The sequence below is a fragment of the Castanea sativa genome, chromosome 11, assembly GCF_040712315.1.
Source record: "Castanea sativa cultivar Marrone di Chiusa Pesio chromosome 11, ASM4071231v1".
Classification (NCBI taxonomy): domain Eukaryota; kingdom Viridiplantae; phylum Streptophyta; class Magnoliopsida; order Fagales; family Fagaceae; genus Castanea; species Castanea sativa.
Window position 1 is genome coordinate 545366 of NC_134023.1, and position 10539 is coordinate 555904.

Below are 10539 nucleotides of genomic sequence, written 5' to 3' on the forward strand. Positions count from 1 at the left end.
TTAACTTGTTTATTTTTTTCATTTACTTTCTGTTTACAATCATGTTTTATACAAATAAAAATATTTCATCCCACTTAGATATTAGAATATGAGTTGTAGATAACATATCTTTTAAAGTCGGATCAAAATTTCATCAGATTGTCTATTTTTTTCTCACTTATTTTATTTATTTTCATAGCAATTATTATTTTCTTATGAAAAAATAATTGCTATGAAAATAAATAAAATAAGTGTGAAAAAATAAACAATCTGAACCAAAAAATGGTATATAAAGATGTTAAAATATATCTTAATTGAAGTTTAGATGATATTTCTTCTAATTTGTTGCAAAGATTAGATAATTTATTCAAAATATTTTAGTGAATTTGTAATATATTGATATTATTAGGCAAATGTAATACATTTAAAGTTTATTTTATTAAAAAAAATAACAGGGGACGGAGCAGGTGTTCAAGAAATTAAAAAATAAAAAGCAAAAGTCATGGGATAAGAAACAAGTGTGCGGCCCGGAATTCTTTGGTTTAAAATAAAATATATATATCTCAGTTTCCCATAACGGTCTTCCACTCTTTTACGAACCGGTTATTTAGCAATTTTTGCTCGCGCGCGAGTCTAATGCATATTTTTATATTTTAAACAACTTTATATTTATTTTAATATATTTTTTTACTTACATGTTAATCAAAAATATCCAAACAATGTTATTTAAACTCTTTTACCAAACAGGCCCTTAGATGTACTAGCGTTTGAGCGAGCACGAGTTCAGATGCTCTTTTATTTTATTGAATAAAAGTTAATAATTTGTATCAATTATAATTTAGAATTACTATATTTTTTAATCACAAAAAATTTAAAGATGTGATAAATATTATGCATTTACAAATAAAGTAATTTTTCATCACACTCTTAAACTTTTTTATAATTAAAAAAATATAATAATTTCAAATTATAATTAACCGTAAACTATTAATTTTTACACATCCCCTTTTGCAAAATAGAATGAGTTCAAATCCAACTACTCCTACTGGACCCTACCCAAAAAAAAAAAAAAAAAAAAAAACCTACTGCTGCTTGATAGGGATAAATTGCTGCAATTATTTGAATAACTTGGCTGTTGCATTCTGCCGTGTGGCTATGGGGCCCATGTATATCACTTAAAAATCTAAAATAAAAATCTAAATCAAACCAATCAGATTCAATTAGGAAAGAAGAAGAAGAAATCAGAGAGAGACAAATAGAGGAGAGACTCTTACAGGAGTGTCAGTCTTTGTTATTCTGACGAGAAAATAATCCTAAACATGAAGTTATTTAAATCAATTGGGACTCAAATTTAAGAAATTAAAAAATAGAATTCAAATTAGCAAAAAAAAATACCAGCGATTAGAAAAAAAATTCAGATCTTGATAAACTTAATTGACATGGCCATAGCCATGCTTGTTGTGTCCACCATTCCTCCACTTAGTTCTACAAATGAGTCAGAAAAAATAGAACAAAAAAAAACCTTTATTTAATATTTATTTTTCATATTTTTCACCAAAAAGAAAAGTGAAACATGCAACTTACAGTGTTTCAATTTTTCACCAAAAAACCTTAATTGAAACACTGTAAGTTGCATGTTTCACTTTTGTAGCTTGAAGAGACATTTATGAGATCCCCTTGGAGAGCCTTATGAGTATTTTTGGCAAATAGAGGAAAATTTTTATGGAAAAATTGTATCAAAGTTGTGCAGGAAAATAAATTATCAAAGAGAGGAAGAGGGAGAGAAGCAAATGAAAAAAATAAAATAAGAATGAAGTGGATTTTTTGAGTGGGAAGGAATATGAAAGGTGTAAAACTTGTAAACTACCCAGGAGCCAAAAAGATTGAATTTTCATAGTAGTTTAGTGGGAAGTTTGTATTCTGTAGTGGGATTGTATGTAACTCGTGTGAGGAGTTTTAGTTTTGTAGTGGGAAGTTGAAGACGTGAGGGAAGGAAGTTATTTAAAAGTAGTTTTTGTTTTGAAGATAGTGTTTTATGTGAGAGTTAAAAGGGTATTTTTACCAAGTTTTGCCCCTATTTTAATGTAGGTTGTAGGGGGTATTTTGGAAGAAAAAAAAAATCAAGTCCAAATAGGAGAAGCCCCTTAAATAGTAGTATAGATTAGAGAATAGTTACTAAGATTTTTAAAAAATACTAGCATCTGAGCATGCGTTCACGCGCGTACTCAGAGGCTCTTCTGTTGTTTGAGTAAGGGTTAATTTAGAGCATTTATTATAATTTGAGAGTATTATATTTTCCAATCACAAAAAAAAAAAAAAAAAAAACTAAGAGTGTGATGAATATTATGCGTTAGTAAGTGAAATAATTTTTCATCACACCTGCTAACACATAATATTCATCACATCCCTAGGTTTGGGATTTTTTTTTTTGGCTTGAAGTTGTAAAAAAATAGGAAACCAATGTTGAAGTGCTCACCACCCTTAAAAAAAAAAAAAAAAAAAAAAAATAAAAAAATAAAACATTGATGCAAATTTATTAACTAAGGACACATAACACTTGATGCAAATTCAAAAGACATGGTTTGTTTGGAGTCTTTTTGTCTTGCGGTAAGTTATTTTGGATCAAATTAAATTTTACCAATTTTAAAAATTTTAAAATCCAAAATGAAGTAACATTTTAAACTATCAAATATAAGATATATTTAAGGGTGTAGATTTTTATTCCTAAAAGTTAGTCTATTATTTAGAAGCAATTTTCACCGCAATTTATCGAAAAACAAATTGTGGGTTTCATCAATCACAATAGCATACAGTAATCTAAAGAAACAATAACAACATGAAAGTGAAAAGAAATTATAGAAATTCACAAAATGTACCTATTGAAATTCATCCCTATAACAAATTGGGAGGGGGAAAAAAAACCCCCTACCATACTAAAAAGGAGAGACACTTCTCTGCAAACTGCTTTTGCTCATCTCCACAACCAGTGATTTGCTACTCCAAAACAAAGACTCGTGAGATACTTTAAAGGCTACATTGAAAGAAATGATTGAATTCTCTTGCAAGGTTTTCATTATTGGGTCAGAGAATTGCAACATGTCCATACCACTGCCTCTATCAGCACGAATCAGTAATTCTAGCCACCCACATGTCACTTCATCACTATCATCATTAAAGCTTATGGTAAAAGTGTAAAACAACAAATAGCCAAAACACAATAAGACCCAAAAATTTACATAATCGAACTGTAAAAGGAAAAGAAAGAAAGAGATTTTTATAAATAAAAAAAATTCAAACAATGACCTTTTGTGTTCTGTTTTGATTCTTTGCCTCCCTTGGTCCATTCTTGCTCTCAATAAAATCCAAGAACATTTTGTACTTGCAGTCATGTTACAGCCATATTGCAGATAGTTTTCAGTTGCATAAGAAAAGTAATGGATAGAAAAGTAGTTGGGCAATGAAGGATCTACTTGTTGAATTTCATGATCAGTTATTTCAGCCAATTTTGAGTTTAAAACTGTGAGAGTGGTACTATTTTTTAGATGGTGTTTTACGTGGAAGTTAAATGAGCAATTTTACCAAGTTTTGCCCCTATTTAAACATAGGATGTAGGGGTATTTTGGAACAAAAAAAAATCGATCCAAACAGGTACAGCCCCTTAAATAGTAGTATAGGCTAGCCTTTGAGATGAGGCTTTTTTTTTTTTAGTGGTAGTAGGAAAAAAATCTATGTTTTTTTATTATATTTATAATTTTTATTTTGAGAATATAATTTATAAGTGGATAAATAAATTTGAAAATCAATAGGAAAGTGATCTTATTTTTTAGACAATGTTTTAGTGGAAGTTAGGGTTTTATTTTTACTGGATTGTCCTTTAGTTTTGTCTCTACTTAAACATAGGAATGTAAGGGTATTTTAGAACAAAAACAATCTGGATTGGCTTTTTTATATTTATAATTTTTATTTTGAGAATATAATTTATAAGTGAATAAATAAATTTGAAAATCAATAGGAAAGTGATCCTATTTTTTAGATAATATTTTAGTGGAAGTTAAGGTTTTATTTTTACCGGATTGTCCTTTAGTTTTATTTCTACTTAAACATAGGAATGTAAGGGTATTTTAGAACAAAAACAATCTGGATTGTCCTTTAGTTTATATATATATATATATATATATATATATATATATATATATATATATATATTTGTTTTTGAATAAACGTTGGGTGTTTAACTTATTTTTCTATTTAAAAAAAAAACAATAAACGTGTAGTTACTGTGTGGGGCAAAAGGATCCTGGTGGGAATGTGGGCCTTTTGGGCCTTGTTAAAGAAGGCCGACCTGACCCTGGGGTTAGAGATTGTTGGTGCTATGGGTCGGCCTATACGCCGAGGATCCTAGGATCCAGCCGAGGATGGTTTTCCCCTCGGACTGACATCAAAGAACCTGAGACTTCATGGTAAAGATTAGGGAATGATACGGTCAAGACCAACGGTTAAAGGGAGAGAACCCTTGAATGTCCTAGAAGCGCCGATGTTGGAAGAATATTAAAGGTAAAGGCTGCTACCTCCACATTAAAGACCCTGCACCTACCACCCTGGCCGCATTAATGAGGAAGTGACACTTAAACAGTGGAAGGGAAACTTCTAGTTACTGTTCAAAGGCACTAAGAAAAGAAATATCTAGGCTAAGGGAGGAATTGGGGGGCAACACGTGGATAAAGTATTAAAAAGAGGAGTATTTAAGGAGGGACCGGAAACAGAAACAGGACGGAACTTTTTGTAACCTAAAAAGAAGAAGGAAAAAGAGAGAGATATAATATAAGAACAGCTTTCGGCTTACGTCCGAGGAGGTCTATTTACATTACTCCTTTTTGTCTCTAAGTACTTGGAATCTTTAGTTTGTCATTTCATCCTCATACACTTCTAACCTGGGTTTCAAGCCCACACTCTACAAATTCTTATTGTTTAAGGCTCATTGGGTCTGAGCCCATAACTATTCTTGGGTCCAGGTGCAATTGTGCACTTACAGTTACTTTGAAGAAGTGGGTTAGTGGAAGAGTGTTCCTATTTTGTAAGCAATATTTTAGTGTAAGTTAGACATGTATTTTTACCAAACTATTTTTTAGTTTTGTCTCTACTTCAACCTAGGGGGTGTAAGGGTATTTTGGAACAAATAAAATCCGGTCCAAACAGGTGTAGCTGCTTAAATAGTAGTATCTATGTATTTTTACCAAACAATCTTTTAGTTTTGTCTCTACTTCAACCTAGGGTTGTAGGGGTATTTTGGAACAAAAAAAAAAAAAAGGTTCAAATAGGTGCAACCGCTTAAATAATAATATAGACTAGCTTCATTACACACGCATAGCGCATGCAATAAAGTTTTTTTTTTTAGTGGTCCTATTTAGTAAAAAAAAAAAACCATGTTTTATTTTATTTTATATATATAATCTTTATTTTGAAAATCTGATTTATTAGTGGATAAAGTAAGTTTAAAATTTACAGAAAAGTAGTCTTATTTTTTAGGCAATATTTTAGTGGGAGTTAGAGTTGCATTTTTATCAGATTGTTCTTTAGTTTTATCTCTACTTAAACATAGGAGCATATGTCATTTTTGAACTAAAAAATGAGGAATTCAAATAGGAAAAATCCTTTAAATAATAGTATAGATAATAATATAGAAAATAAAAAATTAATGATCCACTCAAGGAAAAGTATTTTTCCGCGGGCATTAAGGATTTATTTAGTTTTAACGTTTAATTAAATCAGCTAATCTTTCAAATTAAAAAATTAAGAAAAGAAGCTCTTTTCTTATTCTTCTTTTTTTTTCTTTTTTTTCTTTTTTGGTTCCTTTTCTTCTTACCCATCTTATTTCTTTTTCTTTTTTTTTTAAACACATGATCCTAATCATACACCTCATATGTTCAGATTCCCTCAAACAATTTATTGTTGCCCTTTATATTTCTTTATATATTCTTTAAAACTTTGTAATGTGTGACAAATCTTAAATCATCCTTCTATATCACAGTTTACACAATAATTTTAACATTTAGACCCTTCTTTCCACAAAACAATATAATGTTACAATTTCTTTAGAGAAACTCACCCTTTTAAGAACAAATATTAAGCATTATATTTCTCATTCACTGCCCTCTTTTAAATCTCTAAGTCATCTCTCTATTTATATAGCCAGTGTCCTATTATAGCATTCTATTATAAGACATATTTTCTTCTCTTGACCGTTAACTTACAAACTTTTTGGCAATGGAACAAAGATCCTTTTCTCAAGGAAAGAAATAAGAGGCTATGTTTGGTAACAAATTTTGCATGTTTTCAATTTTCCTCACAAATTGAGTTTTGAAAATAATCTTTATTTCCTATCAATTTTAGGTTGTCAAACAAATTTTTAAGTCTTAAAAATATATAGAAAATAAGGAAAAAAAAAAAACAGTTACCAAACATGTTTATCATGTTAGTTACAGAAAATAGTTAAGTATTTTACTCATTATTTTATCATGACAGTCATCTTTTTGTTTCACGCACATCTTGCTATTTTAACGAAGTTTTGATGTAGAGTATGATAACAAACTTTAAGGCCATGCATATCATACACCTGGCTACGCCTTTAAGGCGATGCATTTCATAAAATGTTTCCATTAGAGATGAGTATGGACACTTGGATAAGCCTTTAATGCAATTCATTTCATAAAATGCTTCCATAAGATATGTGTATGGACACTTGGCTACCATGTATTTCATAGAAATTTTCCTATTAAGCCTGTATATGAACACTAGGCAAAGCCTTAGTTATGCATTTCAGAGGAAATGTTTCCATTGAAGACGTGGATGAACCACTTGGCTGATTAAGCCTTTAAAGCCATGCATTTCATACACTTGGCTAAGCCCTTTAAGCTCATACATTTGTCCAAGCCTTTTGCCATGCATTTCTTACACTGTAAAGTTTAAAGGGTAAGCATTTCATACACTTCTTTAAGCCTTTGGCTCATGCATGTCATACACATGGCTAAGCTTTTAAGGGCATGTGTATTTCATAAAATGTTTCCATAAGAGATGTGTGTGGGCACTTGGCTAAGTCTGTAAGGCCATTCATTTCATACACTTTGCGACGCCTTAAAGGCCAATAATATATTTCATAGGAAAATGTTTTTATAAAACTCATACATGAACACTTGGTCTCTTCATAAGGCCATGCATTTCATAAAATGTTTTCATAAGATATGTGCTATATGGACTCTTGGCTATATATGAAGCATTTCATAGGAAATGTTTCTATAAAACATGTATATGAACACTTGTTTTGTGTAGACCCACCTGTTTTGGAGGATGCCCCCACCTCTGGCTTTTCTCTGGTTTCCTATAACACTAACTACCATAGTTTTGAGAATGATTAACTACCATTTTGATTGTAATAAAAGGTGATTATGGATTGTTTGATATGAAAGCTGGGGATATTAAGCACTTGTTTTTCCCGAAAACATATTCATTTCTTGATTTCCAAACCTGCCAATTCCCAAACGTAAAAAAATAAAAATAAAAAAAATAAAATAAAATCATGTTCCAAAGTATGTAAATATGACAATTGGAGTTTGCTAGTTAAATTGTTTTAGAGCCAAGTAAATAGAGGGAAATTGAGAAAGGTCCAAGGAAAAAAAGCCCGAGAGGGTTGTCTAGAATTCATGTGCACAAGGGCAGTACCGGCCGGAGAACAATGATTGTGGTTTCCGGCCTAGAGCATCGAGAACAAGCTTGAGTAAACTCACCTCACTTCTTTGCTAAACACTCCCTAGTAGGTACTCAATTATTGTTTACATGATTGGTTTTTTAATTACTTTTTTTCCTTTTTCCTCTTTCTTTCAAATAGCAATAAGAAATGTTTTTTTGGTGCTTTAATTTAAAGAAAATCAACAACCAAAAAATGAAATGATGTCATTTTGAGGGTAACTAACAGCTCTTTTTTACGAACACTAACAAAAGAACTAAATTGAATAAAGTTGAAATTTGGAGGATTGAATTGAATAAAAAGTGAACATAGAAGGCTGAATTGAATTTTAAGAAAAGTTCGAGGATGCAAGTTGTAATTTAGCCTTAAATAAATAAATTAAACGGCAAATTAGCAAATAAAATGAGAAAAATGTGAGAGTTACACATATGGTTATTGAAGAGTTAATATTATAATCTAAATCTCACATTGAGAGAGAGAGAAAGAGTCCTTATTATTTATAAGTGTGGAGATCTATCGAGTTTGTGTAATGTAGGAGAAAATGTGTCTAACGACTCTAACCCACACACATTGGGGAATGTGAGGAGGAGGAGGTATGAAAATACCATTTACACACTATAGTTAAGGGAATAAATGACCATTGACCCACTAATTGGACTAGTTGTTAGGCCTTTTAACTCCTTTGAAACTCTAAATCACACTCATTAATTAAAACATGACCATTGACCCACTAATTGGACTAGCCATTGAACCTTTTTAACTCCAGTGAAACTCCTCATCAGACTCTTTTTTTTTTTTTTTTTGAGAATCCAAACTAAACTTTGATTAAAGAGAGTTGGCTAAATTAGCCTGAAGTACAACTAAAAATTGTGGTGGGACATCTTCCATCCACACTAAAAAATCCGAAATATCAAAAGCATGTCTTGCTAAACAATGAGCGACAGAATTACATTCTCTCCTTACATGAGAGTAAAGCAATTGATCGAAATTTCCTGCACTAAACTTAACGTCATTTATTATCAACCAACTCCTCATCAGACTCATTAAACACAAATAACTCCAACATCTAATTAATTGGATAATTGATCTTGGGAGGTCCATGATCTAAAAAAATAAACAACCATCGACCTACTAATTGGACTAGCCATTGGGCCTCTTAACTTCTTTAAAACTCCTCAAACCCATTAAAACATATAACTCCAACATCTGAATAATTAGGCTATTAATATCGAGAGACCGAATGAACCTATAAACAGACTACCTCAGAAATATTTACACTAATTTTTGTGTCCCAGTTCAATATTTTTGAGATGTTCAATAGAAAATTATTGCAATTCATATTTCCACATTTAAACCCTTCTCCATATAAAAACGCAATGTTTATATTGATACAATTTTAAAAGTTCAAGGTTTGATTTAGAACAAACCAAACTATAAAAAGTAATATGTAATAGTCTTTTTCATGGTTTAATTTGATACTTTTAAAATTATAGTTCTTATAATTTATAACCACCCTTAAAATATTGTTGAATTTTTTAGGTAGTTAAAATAAACCAATTATCAAAAGAACATTTAAAAAAATCATATAATAATGATGAAAATCAAAGCTTCGTATCAATTGAATTTTTCAATTAGATTTGATTAATAAAATATTCAACATAGAACTTGATAATGGCACATTCACTAACTTTAAGTAATGGCTAATATTGCAAATGCGCGTGGGTTTTTACTTTTTAGTTGATTAATAAAAGGTGAGATGAGATTTAGGTTAGGTTTTTACATTAAAAATTGTCAATATATATATTTTTTATAAATATATTTTCTTTCAAGTAATAACTAAAGAAAAACTATTTGGAATTGAAGATAAGAAGTAAAAAAAAGAAACATGGAAGGTAAGGGCAATCCAAATAGTTGGAAGAAAGAGGCATAAAAAATAGTTTGTAATATAAGAATACTGAGGAAAAGGTGAACATGATGTAACCTAAGTAAGGGATAACGTAAACAAAGGTAGAGAAAATCATCGTTAAAAACTAATGTAAAATAAAAAGTAGGGCCTGGCAAGTGGCAAAGCATGGGGTATGGCCTCTTTAGCTGATTGGTTTTTATTTTTTATTTTTTATTTTTTATTTTTTATTTTTTTGTGGGTAGGCATCATTGGATTAGACTAGATTAGACAGGCAACGAGCTAACAATATTATATACTATATACTATATACTATATAGTCTATGATAATAATATAAAAAGTCTCTATAGGTAGCACTAAGGCATGGGAATGAACTTAATTTGTTTGCCTTTTGTCCCGTGTGAATGAATGAATAATTGGTCTATGTGACTAACATAACATCCTCTAATTGTCTGTCTATGTAAACACTTAACACCGTCTGCTTCCTTTTGTTTTGATGCTTCCAACTTTGAAAAATCTTTTTAGGAAATGACCAATTATAGAAAAGCTATAAAAATAATAAATAAATAAAAGGCCAAAAAAGAGAAACCCTAGTAAGTCAAAATGACAAATAGTAATAATAATAATGCCACACTAGGAATTTTGATAAATTTTTGCTGGTTCTTATTTAGGTTTATTACAATATTATTTTGTCATTTATATTAATAATAATAATGCCATATTGGGAATTTTGATAGATTTTTATTAGTTCTTATTTAAACCTATTATTACAATATCATATTGTCATTTATATTAATAATAATAATAATAATAATAATGAAATTTTAATAGATTTTTATTAGTTCTTATTTGGGTCTATTATTACAATATTATTTTTTCATTTATATTAATAATTAGTCAATGAAATATTTTGTA